The sequence below is a fragment of the Hemicordylus capensis genome, chromosome 5 (assembly GCF_027244095.1).
Source record: "Hemicordylus capensis ecotype Gifberg chromosome 5, rHemCap1.1.pri, whole genome shotgun sequence".
NCBI classification, from domain to species: Eukaryota; Metazoa; Chordata; class Lepidosauria; order Squamata; family Cordylidae; genus Hemicordylus; species Hemicordylus capensis.
In genome coordinates this window covers 153,976,160-153,999,861 of record NC_069661.1, presented here as the reverse complement: position 1 = coordinate 153,999,861, position 23,702 = coordinate 153,976,160, and the positions used below count along the sequence as shown (strand labels likewise).

Below are 23,702 nucleotides of genomic sequence, written 5' to 3'. Positions count from 1 at the left end.
TGAGCCAGAGAGAGATTCTGAGCTGTGCTTTAGCCTCTGCAACCCAGACTTTTGTGAGCTACATCCTAGACGCCCCCCCCCCCCCGCTGGGTGCCTAGATTACTGACAGTAATACATGAGGAAGCACACTGGGTCATAGAATTAGGGATACTCATATCCCAAAACGTGCCTTGAGGGCACATTTCTTTTGTCCTGCTCTGCTTAATAGGGGAGCCCAGGCAACTTTTTTTTTGGAATGCATTGTGTCTTAGTCCTTCCTGGATAGGAGTGTGTGTGAATAGCCTATGGCATTCAAGGCTGATTGTGAGGACAATTGGAGTGTGCAAGTGCATTTAAAGAATATCCTGTGCTGGGAAGGGCTTCCCAATAATTCTGTCAAGAGTTTCAATGGGCACCTCTTCAAAGTTACATCACTGACTCATCCCTATTGTAATGGAATCTCTTGTCTTATCTTCCTATGCTAGAATGGGGCCAAATGATGTTTGTTTGTATACAACTTACCAAAGTTATCCTCCAGAAAGAGATTGCCCACCACTATTACAAAGAAGGCAGTCTAAAGATTAGGTTTGCAACCTAGAAGGTCTGTATTTGGCTCATACAAGGAATGTACTAGATATGTTTGGGCTAAATGAAACAATAGATAAGGATACAGTGGGTGAATTTACCCACTGGTCTGAGCTAAGAGCTAGTGTTCTGGACTATGTATTTGTATCACAAAATGTGCTAAAGTCTCTGATTCAATTTAGCATCAAGGGCCGAATCAATAGTGACCATCTCCTGCTGTCCCTTATCTTAGAGACATCGGAGGACGTGCTTCACCTTGAGGAGGTTCTCCAGTCTGACCATTGTGAAGGTTCCCAGTAAATAAGGGCCAAATGGTTTCCCTGGGTAGAAAAGCAAATCAAGGATATTTGGGCTACAGATTACTCCTTATATCTCCGTACATTTATTTTGGCAGAACTCCCAAATGCAGGCATCCTTACCCTCTATCAAGCCCTTGTCCAGAAGATTCAGCATTGTTTTGCCCAGGCCACTAAAACAGACTCCAATAAAGGATGTAAATCCCATAGCTGGTTTGATCAGTATTGTATTCTAGTCACAAAAGATCTGGGTACAAAATTTAAACTCTACAGGGCTAATGCAGATGCGGTGATGGCCCAAGAGATTTTAAATCAGAAGAAGCAGTATGAAACATTGATAAGGGGAAAAAAGAGAACTGCAACAAGGGAGGCCTGGGAACAGTTGTATGCTACCTCCAGAATGAAAAGTTTGAGAACATTTTGGAGGATCATGTCGGCGAGTCCCAAAGGGAGCTCCCTTAAGTTGGGATGTCCCATTGCAGCAGACACTTGGGTGACATACTTTAAGACTCTATATCTGGCCAACTGTATGAGGGGTACACCCCTACCACATCATTTGGATGTGCTTCCCACTTGGCCTCCGGTCACCTCTCATGAAATTGCTAGTTTAGTGGCCCAACTAAAACCAGGCAAGGCACCTGGAGTGGACCTAATCCCCTCAGAGTTATTAAAAGCAGATCTCGATTGATGGGCCCCAGGTTTTGGCAAATCTCTTCTCCTATATTGATCGGGTAGGTTGTATACCGGAATAATGGAACACAGCTGTTATTGTCCCCATTCATAAGAATGGTAAGCACTCCAATCCATCTAATTATCACCTAATAGGTTTGTTGAGCATAGTTAGCAAAGTGTATGCTAGACATCTTTGTAACAAGCTTATTGATTGGGCAGAGCAAGATAACATCCTTAGAGACAAACAGGCTGGCTTTTGAGTTGGTCAATTTCCATTGGATCAGGCCCTGGTTCTAAGACACTTAGCGGAAAACTATACCAACAATTCCTCCTCCTTATATGTGGCATTTATTGATTTCATAGCAGCTTTTGATTCTATCCCTAGATTTTGACTCTGGAGCAAATTGGCCAATTCCTCCATAGGCCCACGATTACTCTTCCTCATCCGTATGCTATATGAAAACATCTTATTGAGACTAAAGTGTAAAAATAAAGGCCATATCTGAACCTGTAGCTACACAGAAGTGGGTTAAGCAAGGATGTATTCTAGCTCCCTTTCTGTTCAATTTTTACATTAATTTCTTTATCCCCCTCTTACACAACCCTGACATCCATCAGCCTAAGCTAGCTGGTAGACCGATCTCGATTTTATTATTATTTCTTGTTTACACAGTCAGACAGGTGTTATTGACTGGTTTGTTTTATCCAGACATCGAGTCCTTCCCAAGGACCTGGGATGCCAGAATTTTATTGTCAATGGTTATAGATATCATCGCAGAATATAGGTTATTCAGAATATAGGCTACAGGTAGCTTGTATTTTTTGCAGATGTTCCAGTGTATCATCCCTGCTACCTTGTCCTGCCTTTGTTTGTAGTCAGTCTGTGCGATCTTCTTACAACAGCGTCTCTAGCTCTGCCTGGGTCCAGTCTATTATTCCCGCAGTGTATCTAATAACAGGTATAGCCCAGGTGTTTATGGCTTGTATGATGTTCCCGCCATTGAGTTTGGACTTGAGGATTTTTCTAACTCTCCTGATGTATTCACTTCCAATTTTTCTTTTAACTTCAGTGTGTGCGATGTTATCAGCCTGGAGAATGCCCAAGTATTTGTAAGGTTCTTTCTCTTCCAGGTTCTTGATCTTGCTTCCATTGGGCAGTTCTATTCCTTCTGTTTTTGTTATTTTTCCTCTGTTCATTATTAATGCAGCACACTTGTCTAGTCCAAACTCCATTGCTATATCGCTACTGAATATACGGACAGTGTTTAGCAGTGATTCGATTTCTGACTGGGACTTTCCATACAACTTCAGATCGTCCATGTACAGCAGATGGTAGATTTTACTGGATGTTTTAGATGTTTGGTATCTGAGGCTTGTTTTGTTTAGTATTTGTGAAAGTGGGGTCATGGCGATTACAAACAATAGAGGGGATAGTGAGTCCCCTTGGAAAATGCCTCTTCTCATGCTAACCTGTCCAAGTGCCTCGCCATTGATTGTTAACTGTGTACTCCACATGCTCATTGCTTTTTTAATAAATATCTGAATGTTTTTGCTGACACCAGTTGTTTCTAAACATTTTAGTATCCATGTGTGAGGCAATGAATCGAAGGCTTTCTTGTAGTCAATCCATGCAACACTTAGATTGGTTTTTCTTCTCTTGCAGTTTTCTAAAATCATTTTGTCAATCAGCAGCTGGTCTTTTGTGCCTCTGGTGTTTGGGCAATTTCCTTTCTGTTCAACTGGAAGCTGTTTGTTAGTTAATAAGTGTTGCATCACTTCATCTGCTATTATTCCAGTTAATTATTTGAACATGGTTGGCAGGCAGGTTATCGGTCTTTAATTACTTGGAACTGCACCTTTAGCTGGGTCTTTCATGATGAGATGAGTTTTCCCAGGTGTTAGCCATTGTTCAATATCACCGCCTTTCATAATGTGATTGAACTGTTTTGATAGTTGTTTATGAAGGCTTTTTAGGTGTTTAAGCCAAAAGCCGTGCAGTTCATCGTCGCCTGGCGCAGTCCAATTTTTAATTTTCTTTGCTCTTTCACTTATTAATTCTGGTGTTATTATTAGATCTTGCATTTGTTGGTTACATTTTTTGACCTCTTTCATCCAGCCTGCTTTTTTATTATAATCTATTGGATTGTCCCATAATTTCCCCCAGAATTGCACTGTTTCTTCTTGATTTCGTGTTTCTAGGTTTCTTGCAGTTTCTCCTTCTATGCTTTGGTAGAAACGTCTCTGATTCGACTGGAATTGGAGATTCTGCCTGTGTTGTGTAATTCTGGCTTCATATCTGCTAATCTTCTTTGACACTGCTGTTATTTGCTGCTTTATTATTTCCAGGACTTCTCTAATTTTCCTTGAATCTAGGTGGTATTTTTGGATCAGATACTGTTTGGTGTTTTCATTCTTCAGCTTCTTGTCTTTCATGTCTTTCAATTTACTAGCATCTGATCTAAGCCTGGAGATTTTATTTTCTAATCTAATCTTCCATTTAGGTGATGTACTGCTTTCTTTTTTGACAGGTCCACTGATCTTATATCCGAGCTCTTGTGTTGTTATTGTTGCTGCACTGTACATTAGTTGGTTTGTTTCTTGCAAATTATTGGTTGTTATTTCTGCAAGTGCAGCATTGACATCTTTTAATGCCTGAGCAAGTTATTTTTTGGCAACTGTTTTTAGAGCTGGAAGTCGAACCCTGGTGGTTGTTTGGTTCATGTGCTCAGTTATTTTTTGCTTTAGTTCTTGTTGCTTTTCTGTTAAATGGCATTTGGGTTTTTGAGGTGAAGGCAAAGGGGAGGTTGCCTGGTTTTGATTTTGAAACAGTTCAGCAACAGTGGCATCCTCGATTTCCAACACCTCCTCCACCTGCACCTGAGCAACTTCTTCAATTGGTGATAATTCTTCTTCCATATCTTGAGCCTGTTTTGCTCTTTGCAGTTCTTTGCAATTCAACTCCTGTGAATATTTTATTTCTTATTATGAATCTTCTCTGGTCTGCTAGTCTTTGTTCTGTTATTTCTGTGTCTGGATGCTTCTCTTTCCAAATTTGGTACATTCTTTTAAAATAACCTCTCCTAGTTGGACTAGACTTGTAATAGCAGATCATTATTTCCTTGTTGGCATTTTTTGTATATTTTTTTCAGTTAAGCAACATTTCTTCCAGTAACTTTGATGTCTCCAGCCCTGGTTGCTTAACTGAAGATCCTGAGTCCTGTTGCCCACTTGCCACCAGATGTCCAGGGACTATAGCATCTGGCGCGGTCCTTGTTGACCCGGGCGACGACCGATCCGGTATAGATTTATTGAAGTTACGTCTCACCATATTGTTGATGGGAGAGGCACTCTTTGTCTGGCTCCTCTGGTGAGACCTGTCTAGTATGGTTGGACCTCTGGCATAGCTCTCACCTTCATCAGAGCACACAAGCCCCACAACCACGCCAAGGTAGTGCCTCACTGGGGGGTGGTATTATTATTATTATTATTATTATTATTATTATTATTATTACATTTTTATCCCGCTCTTCCTCCAAAGAGCCCAGAGCGGTGTACTACATTCTTGAGTTTCTCTTTCACAACAACCCTGTGAAGTAGGTTAGGCTGAGAGAATGTGACTGGCCCAGAGTCACCCAGCTAGTTTCATGGCTGAATGGGGATTTGAACTCAGGTCTCCCCGGTCCTAGTCTGGCACTCTAGCCACTACACCATGCTGGCTCCATGATTTGACTTCATGCCGATGACGTGGCCAGCCATACTATCAAGAATGCTAGTCAGTGTGAGGAGGGTCTATGAAAACCTGTGAAGATGAGTCTCTAGTTATAAATACACAAAAGACCAAGGTCATGGTATTAGCCAAGAGACCAAAAGAACATAAATGGCAAATTAATGGGTGCAGAGTTGAGCAGGTTAAGACCTATGAGTACACGGGGCTAGTTTTTCATGCAAAAGGTTTGTGGGGCCAACAATGTGAATACGTGGCAGCAAGTGTGCAGAGGAGTGCATCTCCTGTACTCAAATTCTTTCACATGGAGGACATTACATTCCTGTGGCAGTTAGGGTGTATCAGTCTAAAATACTGGCACAAATGTTGTATGGGGTCCAGATTTGTCCCACCTGTAATTTTAAGCCCTTAGCAGTGGTTCAATCTGGATTTCTTCATTTCATGTCCCCAGATGCATATCGAATGATATCTTGCATTTAGAGACAGGGTTGACCAGAGTTGAGGCACAGGCATGGCTTTGTACATTTAACTACTGGCTCAAATTATAGGCCTGCCCCCAGGGCCTTGCCCCCTTGGTTCTGAAAGATGATTTTCACTCATCCTGGTGCAAGAGCCTCTATGACAATTTGGGCAGATATGGCTTCTCACCGCAATATTTATTGGCTTTGGGTCAATGGCGGAGCCTGATTGCTGGTGGCCTGTGTGTGGCCGTGGCGGCGGCCCAGTGACCCCACCCCCTGCGTCTGACATCAGATGCAGGGGGCGTGGTCTATCTCCCAAATGGAGCCATGAGGCACCGTTCAGGAGTTGGAGTTTAACTCCCGAAGGGGCCGTGAGCTAAACTAAGGCTGGCGCTGCTTTCGCAGCACAGCAAGGAGTGGCTCTTCCCTGCAGGGAAGAGCTGCTCCTGTCTGCTCTGCAAATGTAGCACCAGCCTTAGTTTAGCTCCTGAAGGCCACGCGGCCCCCACTCAGGAGCTAAACCTGCACCCCCACGTCTGACATCAGATGCCAGACGCTGGGGGGGCGGGTTGTTGGGCCACAAGGTGCGGCCCCTGATTGGGCAAGGCCCGGGTTCTTTGAACCTGTTGGCCCAATGGTGGCTCCGCCCCTGCTTTTGATCATGATGCTGACAAAGAAATTATTAAACATTGTAAGGCAGATATGGAAAAGCAATTGGATTTAAGTCTGGTTATCACCAGTAGTACTTTAGGTGGCTTTTCAAACTACCCCCGGCCAGCTGCATACCTTACCCACTTGACCACCTTAACTCAGAGGAGAGCCTTTTAGCTGGCGCAGTTTAATGCCTTGCTTTCTGCTGTTTTGGATGGCAGATTTAAGGGGATACCGCTAAGGAACCGGTTATGTCAATGTGGTTCAGGTAACATTGATTCTGTCCTACATTTTCTTTTGATTAATGATTGATTAAGTGCCCTCAAGTCAGTGTCAACTCTTAGCAACCACATAGACAGATTATCTCCAGGATGATCTGTCTTCAGCTTGGCCTTTAAGGTCTCTCAGTGGTGCATTCATTGCTGTCGTAATCGAGTCCATCTAACTTGATGCTGGTCATCCTCTTCTCCTTTTTCCTTCAACTTTCCCCAGCATTATAGACTTCTCAAGGGAGCTGGTTCTTCGCATAATGTGTCTGAAGTATGATAGTTTGAGCCTGGTCATTTGTGCCTCGAGTGAAAATTCTGGATTGATTTATTTTATGATCCATTTGTTTGTTTTCCTGGTTGTCCATGGTATCCAAGTCTTCTCCAGCACCAAAGTTCAAAAGCGTCAATGTTTTTTCTATCTTGCTTCTTCAAAGACCAGCTTTCGCATCCATAGAGTGTCACAGGGAATAGCATTGTCCAAACAATTCTAATCTTTGTAGGTGTAGACACGTCATGGCATCTAAATATCCTTTCTAAGGCCTTCATTGCAAGCCTACCAAGTGTTACTCTGCAGTGTATTTCTTGACTGCTGGATCCTTTACTGTTGACGGTCAATCCTAAAAGGCAGAAGCTATCCACCAGTTCTGTTGGGAATTCTCTCGTTTGTCATTATAGCAGAGTGCACAGAGGCACAACACAGCGGAATTTAGTAGGCATGCATGTATGCTGAGAGTAAAGTAACTTGGAGCCAGTTCATAGTATCAAATTATTAGAGAACTCCATTCTAGACAGGAAAGTGTCTAGGAAAGTTAGGATCTTTAATCTAGCTAGCTAGCTGGATGCAGATGGATTCTGCATCTCTGCACACATGGTGCAGGGAGAGGAGCTCGCATGTTGCAAGGTAGAAGTAACAGGAAGAGAAGAAGAGAGAGGAAGGAAGTGGCTGGAAGGAAGGAAGTCCCTAAGATTAGCAATCTACATTCCAAAGGGATAGTGTCAGAGCAGTAGAGAGGGGATGACCAATGTCTTGACCCTCTAGCCCTCTGACTCACTAGTCTGTCCTCCTATGTCACTGAGACAAGAGACAGCGCAAAGTCCTTCACTTCCAACAACTTCAGTGTCTTCATTGTCAATTCTGAGGCTGATTTCTGTACCTGTTGTCATTAGTTTAGTCTTCTTTACATTTAATTGCAGTCCCATTTTTTCACTGTTCTCCTTGACTTTCATTATTAGAGCTTGCAGATCATCTGCATTCTCAGCTATCAGAGTAGTGTCATCAGCGTAGTGCAGGTTATTGATGTTTCTTCCTCCAACTTTAAAACCACGCTCATCTTCTTCCAATCCAGCTTCTCTCAGTATATGTTCAGCATATAAATTGAATAAAGAAGGAGAAAGTATACTGCCTTATCTTACTCCTTTGCTGATCTGGAACCAATCTTTTTCACCATGTTCTGTCTGGATTGTGGCTTCCTGCCCTGTGTATAGGTTTCTCATGAGAACAATGAGATGTTCTGGGATGCCCATTTTCCTAAGGATATTCCACAACTTGATATGGGCGACGCAATCAAAGGCTTTTCTGTAGTCAAGTGTAGTTCTTTTACACTGTGCCTATTATAGGGGCATTCATACTATCTGGATCAAACCATTTTTAAACAATAGGCCTGGTCAATCAGAAGATTATTACATCTCCTATCTTTTGATAGCTCAACATGCAGTTGTCACAGTGGGGACAGCAAGATTCTGTGCAGCAGCCAGATGGGAACAACTGATTAGCTGTAATTGAGATTTTTGTATAACCTGATGTTTTGTTATCTAGTTCTACTGTTTTGATTTTGTTTTGTTTTATGCTGATTTATATTTTGGTGTGTATGTTGACTGGTCATTGACCGTAATAAATTATTGCTTCCTTGCCTTCCTGACCTGAGTGCTTAGTTAACAACAGGTGTTATCTCTCTTGCAAGAGGAAGAGGGGAGTTTAGATTTCATTTCAAAGCTGAAATGATCTTGAATGCCAGATAGTTGCCGTAGCTAGTTCTGGAGTCTGCTTAGTCAGGGGACCCTTACAGAATGAGGGAGTGTGGATATAATCCCCTTTCCAATTTGTGGGGCTTGCAGCCAAATCAAGGGGTGACCAGTCCACTGCCAACTGACTTGTCCCCATATATAACATAGATTGGAAGCTCACATTGTGGTGCAGCTCCTGAGCATAGCAAAAGTGCAATCTCTAAGCCTGTAGATGCAGTTGCAACCAGGGAGGCTTCTGGGAGTGAGCAGAATAAGCTCAGCTCGTAACACCTGTAATGGCCACCTTCCTCTGAGCTCTCATGACATGGTGTCAGAAGTATGAGTTTGAATCCACAAACTTTTTAAATGGCTCACGTTACTTCACCAGAAGCTTTCAGCTTTGACAATCCTGCTACTTGGTCAGAATGGAAAGAAAGATTTGCTTGCTTCAGATTAGCTACAAAGCTCAACAAAGAAGAAGGCATTGTACAAGTAAGTTCAATTCTTCATGCCATGGGAAAGGAAGCAAACAGCATCTAAATCTTTTACCTTTACTGAAGAGGGTCAAAAGAATGACTGACTTAGCTAAATTTGATGCCCATTTCATTCCAAAATGGAATGTGCTCTATGAGAGGGTTTGCTTTTTTCAAAGGACACAGAAATCTAGTGCAACATTCAACAGAAATCGCAGACATCTCCTTGTCATACCTGAAAATGTACAACCTTCAGCACCTGCAACCCCAACTTCCTCTCTATAGGCTACATATAGACTATGTCGGGGCCAGCCACCCAAAATGACAATGATACCAGTACTCAGCTCACTACTCACTAGAGGAGAGCTGGTCTTGTGGTAGCAAGCATGACTTGTCCCCTTAGCTAAGCAGGGTCCATCCTGGTTGCATTTGAATGGGAGACTAGAAGCGTGAGTGCTGTAATATTCCCCTCAGGGGGTGGAGCTGCTCTGGGAAGAGCAGAAGGTTTCAAGTTCCCTCCCTGGCTTCTCCAAGATAGGGCTGAGAGAGATTCCTGCCTGCAACCTTGGAGAAGCCGCTGCCAGTCTGTGAAGACACTACTGAGCTAGATAGACCAATGGTCTGACTCAGTATATGGCAGCTTCCTATGTTCCTACTAGTTCTGGTTGAATTATCCAGAAACTCCAGAGGTTTCGAGATGAGTAATAGACCTACGAATTTCCAACTGTTTAGATGTACTGTTTTTAATAATAATAATTGTTGTTGGTTTAAGAAAGGGGGGAAGATGTGTGGAAATGTGTTGTAATATGACCAGCCAGTAGGTGGCACTTCCTTCCTGTAACTTTGTTGAACTTGTCTCTTCCTATTATACAATAAAGTAGTCTTAGCCTATAATAGCTGCCTCCCTCTGAGCTCTTATGATACCTGGGGTACACATATCCCCTCCCCAACTGACAAGTGATGAGCTATTGTTTGGATGATACTAGATGATACCATTGTTTGGATCTGTACTTGGTTTTACTACAGAGCATGTGAAAGGGAAAGGTAGCTTAGAAATGTCAAAGTACAGTTTCAGATAGGGACAGAGAATAAGGTGGGCAGGGAATAATATTTTAAGTTTAGTGATTGGATAACTGTTGGCATCACCTTCAACCAATATTTCTCTTTTTTTGTTCCCCTCAAGAGCTTTACAGCTGTTTGAACAGAACTCAGTGGAACTATACCCCCATCTGAAGTGAGCATTATGCAGAGCTCTGGGAGATCTCTTCTGAAGTGGATTTTAACAAGAGTAATATATCAGAATAAATTTTAAGAGATTTTTCAGTATGGGGGCATGGATCTGGTGAAAGCTGGAATGGGCCAGAACCACCCCTTAAAAATCAAAATGAATCCCAAAACCAGAGGGATGTATTAGAGACACTGGAGAACAATACCCTGTTTCCCCGAAAGTAAGACCTACCCCGAAAGTAAGACCTAGCAGTAATTTCTGATGTACCGCTAATTGCCCTAGTGCATTTTCTGGGGCTAAAATTAATATAAGACACTGTCTTATTTTCGGGGAAACACGGTATTTTAGCATTGAAATATTTCCAACATTACACCTTTATTAACCGTTTCAGAGCTAAAAATGGACCAGAACAGCCCGAACACACTGCAAAACCGGAGCTATTGCACATGTAGTAATCCCTTCAGAGCCAGAATGACTTGAAACAGCCCGGAATGGCTCCCTAACAGTCAAGCTGCATTCCCAAAACAATAGAATGGGCTGCAGATACTGGGAAAGAATATTGTGGCACTGGAATATTTCCAATCTTGCATTTTTATGAACCTCTTCAGTGCCAACAATGGACTGGAATTGTGTAATCACCTGAAACAGCTTGCAACAGCCCCCTAATAGTAAAGCTGCATTCTCAAAACAGTGGAATGGGTTGCAGTCACAGGAGAAGACTATTTTAGCACTGAACTGTTTCCCAATCTTGCACTTTTATGAACCCCTTCCGTGCCAAAAATGGTCCGGAATGGCACAACAGCCTGAAACAGCCTGGAACGGACCTCTAACAGACAAGCTGCATTCCAAAAACAGTAGAGTGCAATGTAGACACTGGAGAAGAGTATTGCAGCACCAAAATATTCCCAGTCTTGCACTTTTATGAACTCCCAGCACAAAAATGAACTGGAATAGTGGAACCAGCTGCAGCAGCCCAGAACTGCACCCTAACTTTCAAGATGCACCCCAAAAACAGTGGAATGGGCTGCAGACACTGGAAAAGAGTGTGGTAGCCATAATTCTTTACTCTTTGCATTATTAAAAAATAAAGCATTTCTAATTCTCCTCTATAAGCATCAGTACTAAGTTTCCTCATAATGAAGTCTGTGTAAAGGGAAAGAGTGTAGCCTTCCTCGAAGATTTGTTTCCTTTGTCACTTATGTCTGGTGCTTGGGAAGAACTAGTGCAGAGTAGACATGGCCAGTAACAGGAGCATCTTCTAAAACAATCTGCTTCATAATAAATGTTTAAATTAAGATTAGAACAATTTAGTTCAGGATGGAGAGTGAAACAAATGATTATTACCTGTTGCACATTTGCCACTCTCATGTCAGAGACCAAAAACAACAGCAAAGGCACATGGGTATTTTTGTTACTTAATATCTTGGGACCTGAGGGGAGTCCAAGAAAAGGAAAAATGGTGGTGGGGAATTGCCACATTATTCACGGTTCATGCATAGGAGCAGGAGAGCAGCAATTGTATTTGTGGCAGCTGGAGTTCCCTAGTGTGGGCTTGGCAAGCTGCCCAGTAAGCACAAAGTAAAAATTATACAGGAGCAGCAGGAAGCGGCTGCCTGTTCCCCTTTCCAAAGCATACCACTCAAGCTGAATGTTTCCCATTAAAAGATGTTACATTTCAAACAGAAGGGCTTCATTTTTTTTTAAATAAAGGGGCCTTGAGACAAAAAGGCACAATATGTGGTGGTATTTAGACAAATAATTATTTAGATAAAGACTGTAAAGTCACAGTCTGTTTCACCTTCTGTCAGTACTGCATTTTAAAAACAACAAATATATGTTGCATGTAGGGTTCTCAGCCCTCCAGAATTGGCCAGGTGTATTGGCACCGGTGGCCAGCCAGTGAGCAACAGGCTTTAGGATTCGGAGACAATAGCTCACACCAGTGTAAATGCCAAAGAGGTTTGCTTTTATTTTTATTATTATTATTTTATTTATTTTATTTATATACCGCCCTTCCAAAAATGGCTCAGGGCAGTTTTATTAAGTAGAGCTGAATAATACCTAAAGAGGATTACTGAACAAAGATATACCACATGTCCCTGCTCATCAGGAACCCCAGAGATGAAGGCGGATGGACCCCCAGAGTTGGCTGGCTGCATAGCACCTCCCTGGGTCTTTAGGTCTATGCCGAGGTTCAAATTACTGGGGTGTCCTGCTGCTGTTACAGAATTCATAAACAACACCTGGAGATGGTCTGGTTGGTTCATCTTATCAGTAGTTTGGGTGAGACCCAAACACTTAACCAACTGCCAAGGACATTCTAATTAAGATATTGTTCTTGGAGCATATCTTATCTATCCTCCCCTTTCCAGGTGGTTAGAAGGATGTTTTAATTTAACTTTACTAATTGGTACAAAAAGGATATATGAAGTGAAAACATAAATACAAGAATGATGGGGGGGGATGAAGACAGGCATGAAGGTGATTACAAAGTTTTCAGTGAAAAGCGAGATCTCTGGGTTACAAAAGTTTAAGGTTACAGAAGTTCAAAACGAAACTATATGTATGAATATAAGAAGTGTACCAAAACTGATATGTGCAGAGGGAACAAGTGAACCACACCACCAGACCTCCTCTCCGTATCTTCTGCAGTGACACTCCACTCCACCCCTCGGTGTGCCACTTTTCCCTCACGCACATTTACAGAATACAGGGCATAAACTTTAACATATACCTGTTTAACATGAATATATAAGATACAAACTGGAAATACCAATAGTATAACAATGGCAAGAAAAACCATCACAGGATGCAGGGCCAGATTCAACATATTTTCCATTGTTGGACTCCAGCCTGAAAAGATATCCCACCAGTAATGGGTAGTGAGATCTTTATCATGTGTTACCGTGACTAACTCTGTTCCTTCATGTTGGATTTTTAATATTGCACCTCTTTCATTTATAGCTCATTTTCTTAATTTGGCTTGTACCGCATCACTTTCCATTAGGTATGGGCAGCTCATTAAAGCCTAGGGGAGGTGTGAAATAACATTCCTCTTCTTCCCCACCGAGAGTTCTGGTTTCATAGGAGATTGCCATATAATATCCAGTACTGGTGCGAATTTGGAACACAGTTACAACAACATTCTCTCACTGGTAACTGAGAAACATTGCCATCTTCCCAAGATACCTCATCGAATGAGACTACACATACGCACCCTTGCCCACTATCAATTATTCTAGGGGCATCTGTGTTTAGCTGTGCCCATACACATGTAGCACTACTAAAATTGTAAGCACAAGGTTCAAAAGGAGTAGTGTGCATGGGGCATAACCATTTGTTTAAAAATCACATTGTTCACATTGTGCAGTCATGACTGTTAAGTGACCAGTTGGGAATTAAAGTGGGGTAACTACGTTAGGAAGCGGGAGATATGGGTAAGCCATTTGCTCCTGACCCTTTATAACCACTGCAACAGAAATCATTATCAAGGGATGATTTCTGATAAACCTAGTAACTTTTAGCCATTTGCAATTCATATCTGGGTCCTGCAAGATATGCTTCCATTGGCTAATTTCACCTTTTTTCCAGTCTTGCAGGTTTTGCTCTAAATTTATTAAGTTCCCTAGTTGCAGTACAGTACATCTGGTCATAGTAGTTACATTATTCAAAGCTTGTCGGGCACATTTAGCCAAGTATGTGGTCAAACTGAAGTATTCTATTACCACCTGTACATCTTGATGAAGCACAGCAGCCACTTGGAGGATCTGCTTTTCTGTTATGCAAGTGATGGTCCCTATATGATGTCCTAATGGTGCAATTTTCTTATCCATAGCCTCTACATCTATGGCATTCAGTACAGTGGTCCCTCGACTTACGAAGTTAATCCGTTTCGAATGCACGTTCGGAGGTCGAAAATTTCGTAAGTCGAAAAGCGCACTCACAGAGGTTTAAAAAAATTCGTAAGTCGAGTAAGCCGCATCTAAAAATTCGTAAGTCGAGGAAACCGCATCTAAACCGCCAATGGTTTCCGTTCGTAGCTCGGAAAATTCGTAAGCGTGCGGCCATTTTTGTCGTTCGTAAGTCGAAAACATCAGATGTCGAGTAGTTCGTAAGTCGAGGGTCCACTGTATTCCAGTTCCTGTCCCTACCCATCCTCAGATGGCTTTTGTTGGGATACATCTCCCAAACAATGTGTTCCACTCCTACAATTCAGGCCCATCCTTAGGGCAGTGCAACCGGTGCAATCGCCCCAGGCCCCGCACTTTGATGGGCTCGCTTGCACAGCAGCCTCGTGCCACCTGCTGGCCTTGGCTCCCAGCAGTGCGGCAACCAGCCGCCATGTGTGCTTGGAGAGCAGAGCGGCGGCACATAGCAGCAGCGGCCAAGCAAGTGGCGAGCAGCCTGGCACTCCGCTTGCTCAGCAGCCTTGCACCGCACACCTGCCTCAGCTCCCGGCAGCGCAGCAGCATCAGCCATGTGTGCTGGCTGGGCTTGGGGTGGGGGAAGCGAATGCCTTGCATAGCAGAGGAAGGACCATTGGAGACTCGGCCTGGAATAGCAAGCAAGGATCACCTCACCACACCTCAAAGATGAGTGGGGGATGTCACAGCTGGCAAAAGCCTGCAAGATGAAGGTGGGCCTCGGCAGATGTCCTGCCACTCTCCCCACCCCAGCAGTCCCCTCCCCCATTGAGCATCTCCCCTGAGCTGAGGTCTGTCAACCCCTTTGCTTCTTATAGGAGGCGGATCTCCTAGAATCTGGCATCCAATCATGGATAGGTTGACACAGAGGGCTGAGAAGGCATCCTGAAAAAGTTGCCACCTCTGCACAAGGCTGGGTGCAATAGCAAGCAGTGGGCGAGAAAATGGTTCTGGCCAGAGCGGCAAAGCTGTCGCTCCTGCAAACAACCCCTAAGGGACACATAGATAGACCCCATCTGTCTGTCTTCTTAAAGAGGTCTTGGGTGTGGGCCATCTGGCAATGAGAAGGCTCCAAGTGAAATCCCAGGGCTTTTGTGTCCGCCTCTCCTACCTTCCTAGAATAGAGGGAAGCACAATGCAGAGAAACAAACTGGAAAGGGGACAAGACAGTGAGTGTGTGTGTGTGTGTGTGTGTGTGTGTGTGTGTGTAGGGAGGTGTGTGGGGTGGGACGGGAAGGAATGAGGTGGGAAGGAAAGGAGTGCATCAGAGGGATAAAGAGTGTGTGTAGAGGGAGGTGTGGGCTGGGAAGGGAAGGAGTGTGTGTGTGTGTGTGTGTATAGAGGGAGGTGTGGGGTGGGAAGGGAAGGAGTGTATCGGGGGGGGGGGTGTAGGGTGGGAAAGAAAGGAGTGTATCAGAGGGAGTTTGGTAAATTTACCTAGGTGCATTTCTGCTGTGTATGTTTGTTTCTTGGTTTTACATAAAATATAAATAAATAATATTTATTTATTTGAAATGTTAAGGGGGCTCTGCACATGGTTATTCGCCCCCAGCCCTGCACCCCACTAGGGCCTTGCAGCTGCCCTCAGGAAGAAGCAGCAGAAGACTTAACTACTAGGTGGCCACTGTCCGAATATTCCTCCAAAACTGGGCAATTAGGAGTCATAATCTGCAGCCAAAGTGTTGGTTGGGGACAATCCCACACAAGGCCAAACAACACCAAAACAATTCATCATAGTGGGCCCAAGTGGGCCCACCAAATTCCAAAAAAGCTTGATAAATAATATCAAGGTATTTTATCACAGAGGCAGCCGGCGCCAGTTGTTTCTGCAGAATCACCCCATGTAAACCATGTACCCAGCTAACCAGTTTGACCAATTACAGTCAACTGCTGTAACCTTAAACTTCTCCTTATCCCTAGGATCAGCTTTATCACCCTCCTGGGGCTCAGATTCCTGATGTAGTATAGAGCAGGGATTCTCAACGTTGGGTCTCCAGATGTTATTGGACTTCAGCTCCCATAATCCCCAACCAAAAGCCACTGGGCCTGGGGATTATGGGAGCTGAAATCCAATAACATCTGGGGACCCAACGCTGAGATTCCCTGGTATAGAGAACATGTCCACACATTCGTTCTTCCAAATCTTTTTCTTAGTTGAAAGGAGCAAGTGATCCCCCAGAGGCAAGGATACATCGCCATGAGGGTAAAATTCAATATGATCATCCATAGGACCCTCCCCGGCTGCTGCTTCCTGAGGGCCACAAAGCCACCAACACTGTCACTGTCGCCAGCAGCCACTGGAGCCCCGAACTTGCCCACTGTTAGGTTTAGAGAACTGCAGCGAACCACATGCCGCTTTGCCCTAAGAGCGAATGAGGGCAATTGAAGGAAGCCGGCTGCTTATGCAGCCGCTCCCTGGCTCTCATTGGATGGTCAGAGGCACGTGATAGGGGAGTCAAGATGGTGGCCCCCGTGTCTGCCTCAAAGGGCCGGGTGCACAATTCCCCCCTTCCCCGCACAAGCCGTATATGGCAAAGGGAAGTGATCTTTCAATTAAAAGGAGGGCATACAAAAAGTTCTCAAAGCTGTCCTGACACTATGGGCTAAAAAGAGATAAAACCAAAAGTAATTCTGGTATGTTGGTATCCTTTTGTTTTATATATAACTAGTAGGTGAGACCTGTTATCGACCAGGCAAAGTCATTTTGTGTAGATTACACTGCTAGGAAATCAAGAAATGAAATCCAGGAGGCCCTCTAAGCTTGTGGGTGGTAACATTTACCGCAACTACAATATTGGAATGCTTGACCTAACCCCCAAAATGGGATTAGATTCCTTAGCTCAAAAATCCACTCTCAGGGCAAGAGTTGATGGAGCAGCCTGCCTGGAACAAGTGGCTATTTAAATGTTAAACCTGTCTGTCAGCTGAGAAGCAGGGAGAGTGGCTATTTAAACTTTAAACTTCTCCACGTGTCAGCAGGGAGTTGAATCTTTTATTGATGTCTGGTCTTCTGATATCACGAAAGAGAACTATTTTATTTATTTATTTATCTATCCAATTTCTATAGCACTCTTCCAAAAATGGCTCAGGGTGGTTTACACAGAGAAATAATACATAAATAAGATGGATCTGAATGGCTCTGAATGTATAAAAATGTATCGTTTACGTCTGTTATGAATTTAGGTGCTTTTAAAAATAGTGTGTTTGTATCTTCTATAGTTTTTTCTATTGTGTTTTATTCCTGTCATTGTGTTGTTTGTTTGTTTATAATTTTTCTATACCACCTGATATGTACATCTCTAGGCAGTGTAAAGGTAAAGTGTGCCATCAAGTTGATTTCGACTACAAAATTAAAAATATTTAAAAGTCACAGATTAAAATACATGGCAATAAAAACAGTAGAATAAAATAATTAAAACAGGTTTTTAAAGTTATTAAATTAGATACTGTTTTAATTGTGTTTTAATAGTTTTAACTTTTTAATTTTAATTGTTGAAATGTTTTAATGTTTTATTGGCTTTTTTAAATTGTTTGTAAACCGCCCAGAGAACTTGCATTTTGGGCGGTATAGAAATGTATTAAATAAATAAATACATACATACATTTTAATAATTTTAATAATTATAATTATATTTAATTATACACATTATATTATAGTCAATATTTTAATAATTAATTATATATTTATTATTATTATATTTAATAATTGTATTTTGTATGTTTGTAAATAAATAAAAATAACTTCTCAGTGCTATCCATGACTCTTTTCTGAATCTACTTGTTAAATATCAGTCTTCACCTTGAAATTATTCTCTTCTGCTTTATTCCAAAACATACTGCTGCCAGCCTTGTCAACAAGACTGTCCCAGTGAATTAGTCTAGGCTTGTCAGAGCCCAAGAAAAACAGTGAACAATATGCAGCTGTAGTGCTGGTCTTACAGCTGGCTGTGCAGTTGTAAAATTAGAAACATCCATTATTTTAAAAGGATTTTCAATGCAAGTAAAGCTTTTTTTTAAAAAAAATTAAAAGTAGAGATGTTTAGCAGCCCTAGTTATTCTTCCATCATTTGCGAATCATAGCACTAGAGTTGGATTCTTGAAATACTAATTTCAGGGTTTCAGATCATTTCCTGTACTAGCATGAGAACAGACTGTGTGTCTAGCAAGAATATGCCTGTCTGAAGTTGTGGGGACATTTGGCCACAGAACATTTCTGATGTGTTTCTGTTTATGAAAGAGTGTGATATGTAAGCAGCTGAGCTTGTCTTTTTAAGAGTTTTGTTTGTTTCTGTATCAAATTACAATTAGGCTATGACTCAATTTGATACTGGCATTAATTTTGCTAATTTGTGCCGCATTAACTGTAGTTGCTTTCACATTCTACAGTTATGTCCATGTCAGTACAATGTGTACAAACAAAATGTCCAGACAAAAACTGTTTAGATACAAACATAATGTTCAACAGTGGCTTCAAAAACAGCAACATCATTTTTTAAATGTTTTAAAACATGGGAGCAAATACCTTGAGGGTTGACTTCTTCCATATCTATCTGCACACACATTTAGATCAACATCAGAAGCTTGCTCTGTGTCCCCCTGTTATTTGAAATCTGGCAGATAGTGGGCTTTTTTTTGGCTGCTGCTCCTGAGCAGTGGAACACCCCTCCTAGAGGGGTGGCTTCCTTGTTACATCATTACTTGCCTTCTAGCATCTGGGTAAAACTTGGCTTTTCCAGCACACTTTTAAAGATGGTGTACTCCAATTATTTGGTCCATGTGAATATTCTTTTTGCTGTGTACCTGTGGCTGTGCTTTAAAAAAAAAAATTACAATTGTTTTAACCAAACATTTTGTTGGTCATCTTGAATATATTTTATGATTAAAAGGCAGAATATATTTTAATAAATACATATAAATGATAAATAAAATAAAACTACAAAATAATATAAAGATACAAAAAGGATACAGAAGGAAAAATATTTGAAAAGCGAAATAGAAACAAAACAAAAACCAGTACAATGCAAGTCATAAATACTGATAAATTAGTAAGAGTAGTCATACACAAATATATTACAACATTTAGGGAAACACCACCCCAATGTTATATACCACTTAGTAATAAATAATTATTATATAAATTGAATAAATAAATATTAAATAACAATTAATAATAAATTGATAAATGGGTAGGTACTAACAGGGCAGGGCATTGCCAGATACTTAAAAGATCGAAGTCCCGGGCCCACAGCCCACCCACCCCCTTAATAATTATTGCATGGTGATGCAAATGGCCTCTGCGCATGTGCAGAGGTCATGAAAATGACCTGAGAGTGAGCTGAGAGTCAGTTCTTCAAACCAGGGGCCAGTCCGGTTCAAACTCAGACTGGCTGAACCGGGCCAGTTGGATGTCGAGCCTGGCTTGAAGCGAGCCAGCTCGCACATCCCTATCTTCCATCTCTATTTCTAGTGTACACACAAGGATCAGCTTTTTCCTTTCTAAATCCTTGCAAGTATGCAGTCTAATCAATGTATACCTAACTACAGGTGCAAAGGTCTCTTCATAGTCCTTGCCATATTTTTGTGCATACCCCTTAGCAACCAACCTGGCTTTATATCGTTTAGTGTCTCCTTTTTCTTCACGCTTAATGTTAAACACCTATTTGCAGCCTATAGCCTTTCCGTTTTCTGGTAACTTTTACAAGTGTCATGTCTTATTCTTATGAAGTTAGCCAATCTCTTCCTTAGCAGCCTGTATCCACTTATGTGTATACAAATCGGGTATTGCTTTTATTTTATGACTACATATGGATTCAGGTGTTTTCTCCTCTTTTGCCTCAAAAGAAAACATTTTAGGTGGAATCCCGTTATTAATCCTATTTGAATGTCTCACCTCTAATTGTGGTTCAATCACCCCTTCTTGATCAGATCTCTCTGCAACATCAAGATTGATGATTATTTCTTTGTAGTTTCTGTTCAGCTTCTTCACCTGTTGGAAAAATTAAGTCACAATTAGCCATTGTATTGACATTAGATTTCTGTTTCTCATCAATGTAAGCAACACTGCACAACTTGATAGTGTCTGTGGCACGGTCAGGTATTCTATAACTTTTACTGCCTGATTCATATCCTACAAAAATCCCTTCCTCACCTCTACAGTCCAATTTCCCCCTATGCTCCTTGGGGATGTATGCGTATGCTTTACTTCCAAACACTTTGATGTACTTTAAACTGGGTTTTCTTCTATTCCACAATTCAAAAGGAATTCAAAAGGAGTTTTAGTAGGTAATCTATTTTGTAGATAAGTTGCTGTCTTAATAGCTTCCCCCCAGTACTTATTCTCTAGTCTTGCGTCAAGTAGCATGCTTCTGCACTTTTCAAGTAAAGCCCTATTTTTCCTCTCAGCTAACAGCTACACCATTTTGTTCTGGAGTATAGGGTCATGCTTAATTCCCTGCTCCTTTTAAACACTGCTCAATGTCATTTCCAAATCCGCAATATTCACCATCATGGTCAGTATGCAAAGTCTTAGATTTCTTCCCAAACTTGTTAGTGACTCTGCTCACATACTCTATGAGTTTCATCAATACTTCACTTTTCTCCTTCAGCAAGATGTACATATCAGGCAGTATATAAATATGATAAATAAATAAATATACATTGTGAGAAAGGTCATCAACTAAAGTCAGAAAATACAATTTTCTCCCAGGTATTTTTGCATGACTTTATTTTTATATCTCTCGCCAACTGCTCCTTTTCCAGCTTGAAGATGCCATCTTTACTTCAATGACCCATCCTACAATGCCATAAGGTTATGCAGTCCTTGGGTACACAGTCACTTGCTACATTTGCCAACTCTCTTCATAAAGCTTGTGTATTTTAACATAGCTCTAAGTAATAACTCTCCTTCTTTAAACACAACACAATGATTTCTTCTAAAAATAGTTCTGCAGCCCCTTTTTGTAGCTGTTTCCACACTCAATAAACTATTCTGCCCCCTTCAAAGTCCAGCTATGCTGCCTCATCATGGTGTGTGTGGGGGGTGTTTGTGGGAAGGATGAATGAAGTACGCCGGGAGATATACTCCCACTAGGGTCACCCAAGGCACTAAGGTCATCTCAGCTGCCAGCTAAAGCAAGCAGGCACCTATACTGGGTGGCAGCAATATAGGAAGGATGGTCACTTTAGTGACAATCTCAAAGGCATAATTTCACAGTGCATGGGAGAAGGCAATGGTAAACCACTCCTGTATTTTACCCAGAAAACCACAGGGATAGACAAGATAGAAGGATTGTCAGTGTAGTGCTGGATGATGAGCCCCTCAGTTCGGATGGTACTCAACATACTACTGAGAAAGAGCTGAGGATCTCTCAGAGTACCGATGGTGTTTATGACACGGTTAGGCTAAAGCTTTTTGAACATCTAGCGGCTGATGTTGCCATGTGGGAAAAGAAAATCTGAATCTGCAAAGAGGATTACAATGGGAACGAGGAATGTAAGAAGCATGAATATTTATATTTTATTGTATTGTTGAATTTCTATACCGCCTTTCATTAAGAACAACCCCAAGGCGGTTTACAAAAGTTAAAAACATACAATAAAAATGACAATTAAAATATTAAGCTAAAAAAATATAAAACAAATCTAATTTTAAAACTATAAAATACAAGCATAAAAACTATAAATTAGTAAAAACACATAGAAGCAGCAGTAGAAACAGTCATGTAAGCCTGGGTAAAAAGCCAAGATTTAAGAAGCTTTCTAAAAACTGTGATGGAGTCTGAGGAGCGAATACGGGAAAGCTCGACATAGTGAAAGATGAAATTAATAGACTACAGACTGACATCTTGGGCATCAGTGAATTAAAATGGACTGGAATTGGACGCTTTCAGTCAGAAAATCATACCATTTACTACAGGACATGAAAAAAGAAGAAGAAATTATGTTGCTTTCATAGTCAGGAAGGATATAGCAATGACAGTACTTGGGTACAATGTGGTCAGTGACCGACTAATATCAATTAGATTCCACAGACAACCCTTTAACATGACAGTTTTCAAGTCTATGCCCCAACGACGGATACAGAAGAAGAGGAAGGTGATGAGTTTTATGCTCAAGTTCAGTCTGAAATTGACAGAACATTCAAGCAAGATGTGCTGCTGGTGGTTGGAGACTGGAATGACAAAGTTGGAAATTATAAGGAGGAAAACACAGTCGGACTGTATGGCTTAGGAAACAGAAATGAAGCAGGAGAATGACTTATTAGTTTCTGCCATCTCTTCATTGCTAACACATACTTCAAACAACCAAAGGCGCCTATACACATGGACATCACCAGGTGGAGTACACAGAAATCAAATTGATTACATTATTGGTGCAAGGAGGTGGAAGAGCTCCATTATAACAGCAAAGACATAGTCATGGGTCGATTGTGGAACAGATCATGAACTGCTCATGTGCATGTGCAAGTTCAAAGTCCATGTTCCATGAGGAGGAGAGCTGGTCTTGTGGTAGCAAGAATGACTTGTCCCCCTAGCTAAGCAGGGTCTACCCTGGTTGCATTTGAATGGGAGAACACATATGAGCATCGTAAGATATTCCCCTCAGGGGATGGAGCCGCTCTGGGAAAAGCAGAAGGTTTCAAGTTCCCTCCCTGGCTTCTCCAAGATACAGCTGAGAGAGACTCCTGCCTGCAACCTTGGTGAAGCCGCCGCCAGTCTGGGTAGACAATACTGAGCTAGATAGACCAATGGTCTGACTCAGTATATGTTCCTAAGTCAAGATAGAGCAGGAGGGGGGGAGAAGCTATTGAGTTTCTATGATATGATCATGAGAATGTACCCTCCATTTTCGAGGAGAACATCAGGAACTGCTTTGAAGATCTAAACCTTATTGATAGGGAACCATAGGAACTATGGAATGAAATCAAAGAAGTTGTTAAGGACAAATGTGAAAAGAGATTGCCAAAGACTAAGAAACAGAAGAAAGCAAAATGGATGTCAGAACAGATGGTGGAAATTGCCAAGAAGAGGAGAGAAGCCAAAGTCAAGAAAGATAAAGACCTCAGGAAGGAACTCAATAGGGAATTTCAGAAAGTTGTTAGAAGAGGCAAGGAGCAATACTACAATGACATCTGTAAAGACCTTGAGAATGGAAATAGACGTGGGAAAACAAGGCAAATTTTCCAAAAGATCTCTGAACTCAGAGGGAGGTTCCAGCCTCAAATTGCTATGTTAAGGGATGCCAAAGGACAGATAATAACTGATTCAGAGAAGATCAAACAGAGATAGACGGAGAATACTGATAATCTGTTCAGCAGGGATGTCAACATCCAAGATACTCTAGAAGATATTCCCTACTTGCAAGAACCTCTAGTATGGGAAGATGAAGTTAGATCAGCACTCCAGTCATTATCAAGTCAGAAGGCTGCAGGAATTGAT

At 41.8% G+C, this 23,702-nt stretch overlaps 1 long non-coding RNA gene across 3 annotated transcripts in view; it reads right to left on the bottom strand.

Moving 5' to 3' along the window:
• LOC128325860 (uncharacterized) overlaps nucleotides 1-23,702 on the bottom strand; it is an 84,504-nt gene that overhangs the window by 25,366 nt on the left and 35,436 nt on the right. For all 3 annotated transcript variants that reach the window (XR_008307688.1, XR_008307689.1, XR_008307687.1), the window contains exons 2-3: nucleotides 20,156-20,251; nucleotides 18,788-19,076 (exon numbers count right to left, since the gene is read on the bottom strand). This is a non-coding gene — a long non-coding RNA (uncharacterized LOC128325860). The remainder of the gene's footprint in view (nucleotides 1-18,787; nucleotides 19,077-20,155; nucleotides 20,252-23,702) is intronic.